The sequence below is a fragment of the Scyliorhinus torazame genome, chromosome 3 (genome assembly GCF_047496885.1).
Source record: "Scyliorhinus torazame isolate Kashiwa2021f chromosome 3, sScyTor2.1, whole genome shotgun sequence".
NCBI classification, from domain to species: domain Eukaryota; kingdom Metazoa; phylum Chordata; class Chondrichthyes; order Carcharhiniformes; family Scyliorhinidae; genus Scyliorhinus; species Scyliorhinus torazame.
The window spans coordinates 68765115-68778775 of record NC_092709.1 but is presented as its reverse complement, the minus strand read 5'-3'; the positions used below and the strand labels follow the sequence as shown (position 1 = coordinate 68778775).

The window sequence follows — 13661 nt, the reverse complement described above, 5'->3', positions numbered from 1 at the left end:
TAATGAACCCCGCCATATCGTTTACCCAGGCCTCCAGTCCGGGGGGTTTCGCCTCCTTCCACATGAGTAGGATCCTACGCCGGGCTACTAGGGACGCAAAGACCACAACGTCAGCCTCTCTCGCCTCCTGCACTCCCGGCTCATCCGCAACTCCAAATAGAGCTAGCCCCCAACCTGGTTTGACCCGGGCCTTCACCACCTTCAAAATCACTCCCGTCACTCCCTTCCAATACCCCTCCAGTGCCGGGCACGCCCAAAACATATGTGCGTGGTTTGCCGGGCTTCCGCCGCACCTCCCACATTTGTCCTCCACTCCAAAGAACCTGCTCAATCTTGCTCCCGTTATGTGTGCTCTATGTAGCACCTTGAATTGAATCAGGCTAAGCCTGGCGCACGAAGAAGAGGAATTTACCCTGCTTAGGGCATCAGCCCACATACTTTCCTCAATCTCCTCCCCTAGCTCCTCTTCCCACTTTCCTTTTAGTTCGCCCACCGACTCCTCCCCCTCTTCCCTCATCTCTCGGTATATCTCTGACACCTTGCCCTCTCCGACCCACACCCCTGAAAGCACTCTGTCCTGAGTCCCCTGTGTCGGGAGCAGCGGAAATTCCCTCACCTGTTGTCTAGTAAACGCCCTCACCTGCATATATCTCAGGAAGTTTCCCCGGGGCAACTTATACTTTTCCTCCAATGCCCCCAAGCTCGCAAAAGTCCCATCTATAAATAAATCTCCCACCCTCCTATTTCCCAACTGGTGCCAGCTCTGAAATCCTCCATCCATTCTTCCTGGGGCGAACCTATGGTTGTTCCTAATTGGGGACCCCACCAGGGCTCCCCGCACCCCTCTCTGTCTCCTCCACTGTCCCCAGATATTCAATGTTGCCGCCACCACCGGGTTCGTGGTAATCTTTTTTGGCGAGAACGGTAGCGGCGCCGTCACCAGCGCCTCTAAACTCGTCCCTTTACAGGACTTTCTCTCCAGTCTTTTCCACGCCGCTCCCTCACCCTCCATCATCCATTTACGTATCATTGCCACATTGGCGGCCCAATAGTAATCGCCCAAGTTCGGTAGTGCCAATCCTCCTCTGTCCCTGCTACGCTGAAGGAACCCCCTCCTTACTCTCGGAACTTTCCCTGCCCACACAAAGCTCGTGATGCTCCTGTCTATTTTATTGAAAAAGGTCTTAGTGATTAGTATAGGGAGACATTGAAATACAAATAAGAACCTCGGGAGGACCATCATCTTAATTGCCTGCACCCTGCCCGCCAGCGACAGAGGCTGTATGTCCCACCTCTTGAAGTCCTCCTCCATTTGTTCTACCAGCCGTGTCAGATTAAGTCTGTGCAAGGTTCCCCAGCTCCTAGCGATCTGAATCCCCAGGTATCGGAAGTTTCTTTCCACTTTCCTTAGAGGCAGGCCTTCTATCTCTCTACTCTGGTCCCCTGGATGTATCACAAATAATTCACTCTTCCCCATGTTTAGCCTATACCCCGAGAAATCCCCGAACTCCCTCAACATTCGCATAACCTCTATCATCCCCCCCGCTGGGTCCGACACGTATAACAATAGGTCATCTGCGTATAGCGAGACTCAGTGTTCCTCTCCCCCTCTAATCACCCCTCTCCATTTCCTGGAGTCTCTCAACGCCATGGCCAGAGGTTCAATTGCCAACGCGAACAACAATGGAGACAGCGGGCATCCCTGTCGTGTTCCCCTATATAGTCGGAAATACTCCGATCTTTGTCGACCCGTAACTACACTTGCCATTGGGGCCCCATAAAGAAGTTTGACCCAGCTAATAAACCCGTTCCCGAACCCAAACCTCCTTAACACTTCCCATAAATACTCCCACTCCACCCTATCAAATGCCTTCTCTGCATCCATTGCCGCCACTATCTCTGCCTCCCCTCCACTGGGGGCATCATCATCACCCCTAATAGTCGTCGCACGTTCACATTCAGTTGTCTCCCTTTTACGAACCCTGTCTGGTCTTCGTGCACCACCCCCGGGACACAGTCCTCTATCCTCGATGCCAGTACCTTTGCCAGCAATTTGGCGTCCACATTCAATAATGAAATAGGTCTATAGGACCCGCACTGCATCGGATCTTTCTCCCTCTTCAAAATTAGCGATATCGTCGCCTCCGACATTGTCGGGGGTAAAGTCCCTCCTTCCCTGGCCTCATTGAACGTCCTCACCATCAACGAGGCCAACAAGTCCACATATTTTCTGTAAAATTCCACCGGGAACCCGTCTGGTCCCGGAGCCTTCCCTGCTTGCATGCTCCCCAGTCCCTTAATAACCTCGTCCACCCCAATCGGTGCCCCCAGGCCTACCACCCTCGGGAACCTCAATTGATCCAGGAACTGCCGCATCCCCTCCTCTCCCTCTGGGGGTTGAGACCTATACAGTCCCTCATAAAAGGTCTTGAACACCTCATTTATCTTTCCTGCTCTTCGCACCGTGTCTCCCTTTTCGTCTCTAATTCCTCCTATCTCCCTCGCTGCTGTCCTCTTTCGCAATTGATGAGCCAGCAGGCGACTAGCCTTTTCCCCATATTCATACCTCCTCCCCTGTGCCTTCCTCCACAGCACCTCCGCCTTTCTGGTGGTCAGAAGGTCAAACTCCGTCTGGAGTCGTCTCCTCTCCCTGTACAGTCCCTCCTCCGGGGTCTCTGCAAATTCCCTATCCACCCTTAAAATCTCCCTCAGTAATCTTTCCCTTTCCTTGGCCTCTGTTTTCCTTTTGTGGGCCCCAATGGAGATCAGCTCTCCTCTGACCACCGCTTTTAGTGCTTCCCATACCACTCCCACAGGGACCTCGCCGTCGTCATTGACCTCCAGGTATCTCTCAATACACCCCCGCACTCTTGCACACACTCCCTCATCCGCCATCGATCCCACATCTAATCGCCAGAGTGCCCTCTGCTCCCTTTCCTCTCCTAATTCCAGGTCCACCCAGTGTGGGGCATGGTCCGAAACCGCTATGGCTGAGTACTCAGCTTCTTCCACCCTAGAGATCAACGACCTTCCCAAAACAAAAAAATCTATCCGGGAGTACACTTTATGGACATGGGAGAAGAAGGAGAACTCCCTAGCCCTAGGTCTAAGAAATCGCCATGGATCCACTCCCCCCATTTGGTCCATAAACCCCTTAAGCACCTTGGCCGCTGCCGGCCTTCTTCCGGTCCTTGTGCTGGATCTATCTAACCCCGGGTCCAGCACAGTATTAAAGTCCCCTCCTAAAATCAAGTTTCCTACCTCCAGGTCCGGTATACGCCCCAGCATCCGTCTCATAAATCCCGCATCGTCCCAGTTCGGGGCATATACATTAACCAACACGACCTCCATTCCCTCCAGCCTGCCACTCACCATTACATATCTACCTCCGCTATCTGCTACGATGTTCTTTGCTTCAAATGCTACCCGTTTCCCCACCAATATGGCCACCCCTCTGTTCTTTGCGTCTAGTCCTGAGTGGAATACCTGTCCCACCCATCCTTTCCTTAACCTAACTTGGTCCGCCACCTTTAGGTGGTCTCTTGGAGCATAACTACGTCTGCCCTTAGTCCTTTCAAGAGCACTCGGGCCCTTTTTATCGGTCCGTTCAGGCCTCTCACGTTCCACGTGATCAGCCTCACTAGGGGGCTACCTGCCCCCCTCCCGTGTCGACTAGCCATTACCTTCTCTAGGCCAGTCCCATATCCCGCCTCCGCGCTCCCACTCGCTCCCCCAGCGTCACATACCATCCCCGTCCACCCACTCTTTAGCCATTTCCTTTTGGATTTCCGCAGCAGCAACCCAGTTGCCTCCTCCCCCCCCCGCTAGATCTCTTTCTAGTGTGATTGCTCCCCCCATATTACTTCCGTAAGTCAGCTGACTTCAACTGACCCCGGCTACTCCTGCTCACTCCTCGACCCCGCCCCCCGTGTGGGGAACTCCCATCCGCCTTGCGCCTGTCTTCCCGCCTTATTCTTTCTGGCGCGGGAACATCCCTTTACCTGACCCGCCTCTTGTGGCGCAGCTCCCTTTCCCCTCCCCCTCCCCTTCCTCATTCTCCATCTATGTCCCGTCTTTCCCCCCTCACCGGCGCCCACATTTCCCAATGTCTCCCCCCTTCCCAATTTACTTCTCTATTAACATCAACCATAACATTAACAATAACATTTCCTGCAGCATCAGTCCCTCAGTTCCGATCCAATTTCTCCTCTTTAATAAAGGTCCATGCTTCCTCCGCCGTCTCAAAATAATGGTGTCTCTCCTGGTACGTGACCCATAGTCTTGCCGGCTGCAGCATCCCGAACTTCACCTTTTTATGCAACACCTCCTTGGCTCGGTTAAAGCTCGCCCTCCTTCTCGCCACCTCCGCACACCAACCCTGGTACACCCGTACCACTGCATTCTCGCATCTGCTACTCCGCACCTTTTTAGCCCATCTCAGGACCTCTTCTCTATCCTTAAGGCGGTGAAATCGCACGATTATCGCCCTGGGTGGTTCTCCCGCTTTTGGTCTTCTCGCCGGGATCCAATGTGCCCACTCCACCTCCAAGGGGCCCGTAGGGGCCTCAGCACCCATCAGTGAGCTCAGCATCGTACTTGCGTAAGCTCCACAGTCCACTCCTTCCACACCCTCAGGGAGACCCAGTATCCGAAGGTTCTTCCTTCGCGCTCCGTTTTCTAGGGCCTCGATCCTTTCAGTACACTTTTTATGAAGTGCCTCGTGCGTCTGTGTTTTGACCGCCAGGCCCAGGATCTCGTCCTCATTATCCGTCACCTTCTGCTCCACCACGCGGAGCTCTGTCTCCTGGGTCTTTTGTGTCTCCTTGAGCCCCTCAATTGCCTGTAACATCGGGGTCAGCACCTCCTTCTTTAGTAGCTCCACGCACCGTCTCAAAAATTCATCCTGCTCGGGCCCCCATGTCGCCTGCGCTTTCTCCGCCGCCATCTTGTGCTTCTCCCTTTCTGTCTCTTTGGTCGACGATTCCTCGCGCTGCAGCCGCCGCGGTTTTTTCCTCCTTTGTTGGGGGGGGGGGACTCCCTTCTCACTCACCCCACACCGGGTTGCGTCGCCCAAAAATTTCCCGTTGGGGCTCTTAAAAGAGCCCGAAGGTCCGTCGGAGCTGGAGCCGCCGAAACGTGCGGCTAGCTAGGCATCACCGCAACCGGAAGCCACAGCTGAGTCAAGTTAAACGTAAGACCAGCAAAGATGAAAGGTTACAGATGCTCTCCCAGCAAGTGATCCAGGGTTGGTCTCATAAGATACAGCAAACACAACAGCAATACGCCAGCACTAGTCTATAGACATCATCACTAGAAAATGGAATTCTGCCAGCTGGACCCAAAATAATCATAACCAAAGTTAGTCCGAAGAACTGCTCCAGAAGATACATGAAAATCACTGAGAATGAAGAAGCTTTAACTTAGAACCAGATGAGCTGTGTACTGGATAGACATCTATAATGATAGTGAAAGAATGGTGTTGACATGCAGTGTAATCCAGAAGTATAGAAACACACCATGGAATAATGTGGCTGACAATTTAGTCACACATAATCAAGAATGTTATCTCATAGCTAGAGACCACTATGTAAAGTTCCCTTTTAAATTAAGTCTCAAAAATCTGAGAGTTGCAACAATTCACAGGGCAAGTTCTGTTCACTGAACAAGGGATTCCTGACAGAATAATACGCGACAATAAAACACAATTCATATCCAGACACTTTAAGAAATTTATTGAACAATATGGGCTCAGCTTCATCAACTCTTCACTACATTATCCAAGGAGACACAGGTTTATGAAAAGACATGTCCTGATAGTCAAAAGAACCTCATGAAATGCCGAGAGACACGAGAAGACCCAAACATTGCCTGATTGTCACTTTAATCTAAACCTCTTGAGGCTGACATTAAATCACCTTCAAAGATGAAGAAAGTATAAGGTAACCCTGCCAAGTAAAATACCTCCTCCAAGTGACCAGGAGGAAGTATGACAACAACTCACTGATGCACAGGATGAAGGAGGCCAACACCTCACCAAACATGCCAAATCCCTGCCTGAATTGTTGAAAGGACAAACTGTCCTTGTACACGATCCAATCCTGTAAACCTGGAACATTGGTAAAGCTGAGACTCCAAGATCATATACATCATCGAGACTGAAACTGGTAAGTAAATGAGAAGGAAGAAAGCCCGTATTCCACCTGCTAGGAAAGCAGAAAGGATCATCAGCATTGGGAGACAACATCAGCAGCAGCAGCAACAACGTCACCGACAAGTGATATTACAGCCCAAATATTCCAGTCCATGGATGGTCAGAGACTGGATATATCCTGAAGATATGCTACAGGACTCCCCCAGAAGTCCCACAGTTTGTATTCCAAGGGAATTGTCTCAGAAGTTTGAAATTCTGATGGGCAATTCCCCTGCTTTCTGGGACTCTCCAAAAATACCTCCAAAAGAGATAGAATTGGACACTTCGGACAGTTCTGTCTTTCCTGAATACTTACCCAGGAAATCTCAGATGGGGGGACAAAAGTGATCTAATCCCTGGGTAACGACAGAACTGAACCCTGCCCCCACCCCTCCCTCCACCGCCCTTGCTCACACTGACCTCGCAACTACCCCCGCTGACTCTCCCACCTGATTCACCCGATTACCTCCTGACCTGATCTGATTAGCCCCAACCTGACACCCTGTGACTTAACTTGACCCGCCCCCCCATCTGACTCTCCACTCCACCCCACCCCAATCTCCCGACTACCCACCAACCTGAACTCATTGGCCGCTGACCTGACTTCTGCTGACCAGTCAATCCCTCCTGACTCAACCCAACTGCCTCTGACCCATCTATCCACTTCACCCACCAGCCACCCTACGCACTTCCATCAGCCACCCTACATACTTCCACCAGCCACCCTAGGCACTTCACCCACCTGCCAGTCTGACCCATTACCCACTTACCTCAGCCACTCTACCCCTTACCCACCCTGCCCCTTATCCACCCTACTCCTTTAGCCACTTACCTTCTCTCCATAACTTTTCAAAGAAGCTTTGGGATATTTAGCTTCTGCGCAGATTCTCTGGACTGTATTCTTTGAGATTTGCTGCACTGAGTTAGTTGTGAAGGACCTTCTAATGGACGATCACTCAGAAAAATCAGAGGAAGGTAAGTACCTACTTTATTGTCTGATCAGGGTTGGAAATAGGTTTCTAATCCTGATTGGGAGATCTGGGCCAACATCAAGCATGGCTCCTAAAACACCAGGAGCAACATTGTCAGGACATCACTGAGAGCGATGACTGCGAAGCTTAGAATATGGAGGCATACATTTATAATCTTTCTATAATCTTTATTGTCACAAGTAGGCTTACATTAACACTACAATGAAGTTACTGTGAAGAGCCCTTAGTTGCCACATTCCAGCGCCTACTCGGGTACAAGAAAGACCACGCAATCAAACGGGACTCTGTTGCAATCCGGTGCCTCAGTGGAGAATTCAACAGAGGGAGAATTCAGAATGTCCAAATTACCTAGCAGCACGTCTTTTGGGACTTGTGGGAGGAAACCGGAGCACCCGGAGGAAACCCACGCAGACACGGGAGAACATGCAGACTCCGCACAGGCAGTAACCTGGGACCCTGGACCCTGGGACCCGGTTCACCACGCCTCGCGGAATCTAACGGGATCTCATGAAACGTCGCAATTTTATAGTGACATCCAGATCTCCTGCACGGAGCAGTTTTGGCGAGCAGAGCTCCTCAGTGCAGGAAACGGGACTAAGTCGGTCTTCGGAAGTAGTATCTCCACTGAGGCACCGGATTGCAACAGAGTCCCGTTTGATTGCGTGGTCTTTCTTGGTGCTGCGAGTGCTGGGAACACCCGACTAAATGCGCTCAACACGGGACTCTGTTGTAATTCGGTTCGATTGTGCCGAATATATTTAAAACGTTAATGGTAGGAACACGTATTTTGATATGGGTATTTTTTTGGAAGGAAGATTATTTTATATTTAATGTCATTCATCAAGAGTTAGGAACTCATTTTTATGAGAATGTGTACCCAGGATTCCACATTTACTGCTGCACTGCAGTTGAGCGCCAATCAACAATGTATCACTCTACCAGTCAGATGGTGGGCTGTAGGAAATACATTCAATGAAGTTCCAGCATTTTTAATCTAAAAGTGTAATTATTTTGAACTTCTGGGAACAAGTAAACGTAATGAAAGTAAAACCAGAAAATACTCAGCAGGTTTGGCACAGTCTTGAGAGAGTTAATGTTTACGGTCATGCATGACCTTTCAGCAGAAGATGGTCACGAGCTGAAAGGTCATGACTTGAAAACATTAAACTCTGTTTCTCTCTCCACAGATGCTGCCAAATATGCTGATTTTCAGGGGGGGTTTCTGGTGAAAGGTCACGACCTGAAACATTTGGGTAAATTTTAAGGGAGGGTTTGCTGCCCCCATTGCAAATTTGCAACTGACTTTAAAAAAGGCTGGCCTGCAGCTATAATGAACTGTTGGTGGACTGAACAAACAGAGAATAGGAATTGGTGAGAGGAAGCCTTGCCCTTGATGCCAGCAGTGCTCGAACTCAGCAGTGGGCATTGTCGGTAATGCAAGCAGTCCCATGATGAAGAGAGCAATGGATCGCGGAGGAGGTCCCAGGCTCAGGGAAGTCCATGATATTTGGGCAGGGGATCAAACAGCCTCCAGAAGGAACGTGAAGGGGTGTGGGACAGGCTTTGGAGGCCCAGTGGGTAGGCATGAAGTATTATCTTGAGCGGATACCCCCAATGCGCACAGGGCAACCCCCAAATGATGTACTCCCCTTCCTTCCTCATTTTTCACCTGAGTTGGTGAAGGAGAAGACTCCCCACTTAAGCCTGACTCCCAAAGCTAAAAATGTTATGGCTTGGGCAGGGTATTATTCGGATCGATTGGTTTGTTAACACGCCTGTGAATGTCCACCCGCTTGCTGTATTATGGCAAATCTGTGCGTTGACTTCAGGTTTGCAACCCAACATCATTAGTACTGAATTTTACACATGCACAGGTTGGCAGCTCTCTGAGTTTGCGAATGTAAAATCCTGACCGTTAAATGTTGTTTCTCTCTCTACAGATGCGGCGAAACCTGCTGAATATTTCCAGCATTTTCTCTTTTTGTTTAAAATGTATTAGTATTGGGAACTGTGAGAAGGATCACGGTGGATTGCATGAGGACATAGACAGGCTGGAGGAATGGGCAGTCGTGTGGCAGATGAAATTTAATGCAGACAAGTGTGAAGTTATGATGCGCCTTTACAAAACACTGGTTTGGCATCAACTGGGGTACAGTATTCAAGGCTTTGAAGGCTTTAAAGATTCATGAGTAGGGGACAAGAGGTGAGGATGAAGAACCAGAGGTTGTTCTTCTTCTGGAAGGTTGAGAGGAGATTTGATAGAGGTGTTCAAAATTACAATGGGTCCATTAAATAGAGAGTAACGGTTCTCGTTTCAAAGGCTCAAGAACCAGAAGATATTGATATCAGATGAGTAGCAAAAGAACCAAAGGAGATAGGGGAGAAAAGTATTTCACGTGGTTTCAGACTGGAATGCACTGCCTGTGAATGTGCTAGACGCAGATTCAATCACAGCTTTCATGGGGGAGCTGGATAAGCCCCTTGATGGAAAAAAGAATATGAGCTACAAGGAAAGGGCAAGGGAATGGTTCTAGCTAAACTGCTCTTGTAGAAAGCTGGCATGGATTCAATGGGCCGATTGGCCTCCTTCTGTGCTGTAACCGTTCTGTGTTCCTAAGCCATTTGCAGATACGGGCTGGAAGTTTTTCAATTCACTCTTTCAAGGATTGTCATCCAGTCAGGTTCACTGAAGCACGACTCCCTTGTGTACTCTCACCTTGTTAACATTGGTGAGTTCCACCCAGGTCTGGAAACCCATGTACTAGTTGTCAAACCAGGGATTTGTGTTATAGCCTCAGCTGATTGGGGTTGGGGGAGTTGAAATTATTTTTGGCAACAGTTCCACAGGGGTTTCCCGCTCCCCTGCAAACTCACCTGGTTTGAACCCATAAGTGGGCCGGATGATGTCACGTTTCTGACCCAACACAGATTGCCAGGGTTTTAACACCCCTGCTCCCCCTTTCTGAATGGCAATTCCACCCCCGCCCTGATTACCCCCACCGCAACCCCTCCCCACCTCCTGCCATTTAAAATGTTATCCATTGTTTCACATTGATCACCTTTCCCCAGAACTCTCAACAGGTCAGCGACCTGAAACATTCTCTGTTTCTCTCGCCAAAGATGCTGGCTGGCTTGCTAAGCATTTCCACTATTTTCTCTTTTTATTTCAGATTTCCAGCAGCTGCGGCAGTTTTCTTTTTATAAACTCATGTTTATGGGATGTGGGTGTCGCTGGCTAGTCCAGCATTTATTGCCCACCTCTAGTTGCCCTTCAGAAGGTGGTGGTGAGCTGCCTTCTTGAACCACTGCAGTCCCCGAGGTGTAGGTACACCCACAGTGCTGATAGGGAACAAATTACTGGATTTTGACCCAGCGACAGTGAAAGAACGGTGATATATTTCCAAGTTAGGATGGTGAGTGACTTGAGGGGAAACCTCCAGGTGGTGGGTTTCCCAGGTATCTGCTGATCTTGTCCTTCTCGATGGTAGAAGTTGTGGGTTTGGAAGGTGTAGTCTAAGGAATCTTGGTGAATGTCTGCAGTACATCTTGTAGATAGTACACACGGCTGTCACTGTTCATTGGTGGTGGAGGGATTGCATGTTTGTGGAAGGGGGAGCAATCAAACGGGCTGCTTTGTCCGGATGGTGTCGAGCTTCTTGAGTGTTGTTGGAGCTGCACTCATCCAGGCAAGTGGAAAGTATTCCATTACACTCCTGACTTTAAAAAAAAATGTATTCATTCATGGGATATGGGGTCACTGGCTGGGCCAGCATTTCAATCACATTGCTGTAGGCTAGGCCTGGTAAGGTCAACAAACTTCTTTCCCGAAATGATATTAGTGAATCAGATGGTTTTTAATGGCAATCTTCAATGGTTTCATGGTATCTTTAGACTTTTAATTGCAGATTGTTAAAGTTGAATTCAAATATCACTGACTGCCCTGATGGGCTTCGAACCTGGGTCCCCCAAAAATGACTCTGGATCTCTGGATTACTAGTTTCAGCAACAATACCACTACACCATTGCCTCCTCCACATGTGCCTGGTAGTGGATAGACCTTGGGGGCCGGGGGGGGGGGGGTGGGTGGAGTCAGGAGGTGAATTATGCTGGCTTCCGAGCTTTTAACCTGCTCTGGTAGCCACACTGTTAATATGACTTGTCCAGTGGTTGGGCATAGGTCACTATTGTTAAGATCCCGGACCAGACTCCAATATTTTCTAGGATACGGGACAAGAACCCCAAACACATTTTTAAATTTTGAAACTGTAAGGAAAGGATATTTTGCTCCAGGAGTGATTCCATTGATCAATGAATATCTTTTATATTAAAACAAACTTTATTCTTAACACAGGATTAAACATATTAACATCACAGAAAAAACTCACAATTAACAGTTAATCAATTCTTAACAATGAAAGGAAACACTTTAACTTCTAATTGATACTTTCTCTATCTCCAATTAAGCAAAGCCCAGCACAGGTCAAAAAACATTTATAAATAAAGTTAGCAAATACAGGAATGCACAGGTCCTCTAGATAGAGATTTTCTGAAAAGACTGCTTGATGAGAGAGAGAGATCGTGTCAGGAAACAGCCTGCAGATTCTTGTCTGTGCAGATCACAGCTTAACCTGACAGCATTTTGGAAAAGCTGCTGCTCGCTTCAAAGCTCTCAGCAAAACTCAAAACTAAAACTGTCTGCGACAGACCTGGCTCCTCCCATTAATTATGTGATCTCTATCCCAATAACTGGGTTATGACTATCCTACTATGGCTAACCATAAACCCTCAATTATTTAAACCCCAGGGAACCTTTTTTCTATTCAAAAAATTCCATTTTCCCTGTAGAGGTAAACAATATACATGGTTGGACTGAATGATCATCTCACTTTTACAACATCTTAATTGCAGTTTCTGCAGCCAGTGTCTGGAAACCTGAACCTAGCTTCTTTAGTACTATTACTGCAACTGATATCTATGCCTGAATTCAAGCATTAAAAACATTACTGCAACAGTAATAAAGGGTGCGATTCCACAACCACATGGCATCTGGAGTGGAGCCAGGGACAACGGCTGAATCCCCTGAGAACCCCAAATTGGGCTCTGCGTAGGCCATCGGGCCAATCGCAAGTCACCCGACTCACTCTGCCCAGTGCAGTGTGAATATCGTCCTTGCTGGGTCTGATCCAGATCTTCATATTTAAATGAGCTATTTGCATTCACCCAGAGCCCGAGAGGCAATGGCTGCACCTGCGAGGTTTCAATCGGGCGATAATTAGCTCTGGTTTTCACAAGTATGGACCGCATGTAATGGCACCTTGGGGGGTCTGGCAGGCCACTAGAGACCCCTGGGCGGTCGGGGACAGGGCAGGGCAGTACCCTATCATGCACCTGGAACCTGGGCAGTGCTTGGAGGGGGGTGAATGGATGTTCCAGGGGCTAATAGAAGGTTGGAGGGTTGAAAGGAAGGAGGGGTCCAGAAAACGGGGGTGGGAGGGGCCTGAAAGAGATTGGGGCTGCCAGTCAAAATGGCGCCACGATCTGTGAGAAATCTCCCTGTTGGTGAACTCCGCTAAAGTGTGGCCTCGGCGAGGAGAAACTCCCTATGCCCCCCAAACAGGGCAAATGTCCGGTGAATAGCTGGGTGAATCTCAGTGCTGCAGTCGCCGACAAGCACCCTGCCAAACATGCCCAAAACTGGACGTAGTTTCAAGTCCACTGAATCATGCCCAATACATATACCAATTTCTTGCCTTCATCACACTACCCTGAGGAACCCATCCTACTTCTCTCACATTCTGTGTATAGGATTGTAGCCATGCCTTTCACTATATTCTGTGCATCTGGCTGACTGATTAGATTTGCTGCTCTCCCTCTCACGCCCATTGTGCAATCTGGTGTTTCTATAATTTATTTTTATGATACCTTTCTCCTTTTCTTCCCCAATGTATTATTATATTTTTTCTCAACAATCCCAAGTGACAAGAGCTCGCAGCTCTCCATTCTACCTCCATGTCCTCAGTGATAAACAGAGAAGTGTAGCAGTTTAGAAGGTGCTTGTTCAACAAGCTTCCTGCAGTAAATGTTTTGAATAAATGTTCTACCTTGTTGTATGAAGCATTGAGCCAGTTAACCAACAGTCCTTAACCGAGTTGGGGCTGCTCGGGACAATGTCCAGTCTTGGGGAATTTCTAAGAGGTTTTTCCGAAGTAAGAGGAACATTCATATTCCTTGTTAAATCCCAAAACAATTCAGACCACAACCAGCCCATTCTCGCCATCCCATTCCCTATCGTTTGCTCCCTTTCCTCCTCCCAGCAGACGGTAGCTGGCAGCCAGCAGGTTCTGATATCGGCAAGTTGTGGTGGCGATCCTGCTTGGATTGAGCAGCTCTCCCACGAAAATTCCACCTGAACCTGCAGACGTCTTAGCCGTCCTTTCCCATGGCCTTGTGGAAAGTTGGAGCTCATTTCGGGGTTGATT

General features: G+C 48.9%; 1 protein-coding gene across 6 annotated transcripts in view; it reads left to right on the top strand.

Moving 5' to 3' along the window:
* LOC140408507 (glutamate receptor 2) overlaps positions 1-13661 on the top strand; it is a 332477-nt gene that overhangs the window by 314100 nt on the left and 4716 nt on the right. The gene's annotated exons all lie outside the window — the stretch shown is intronic.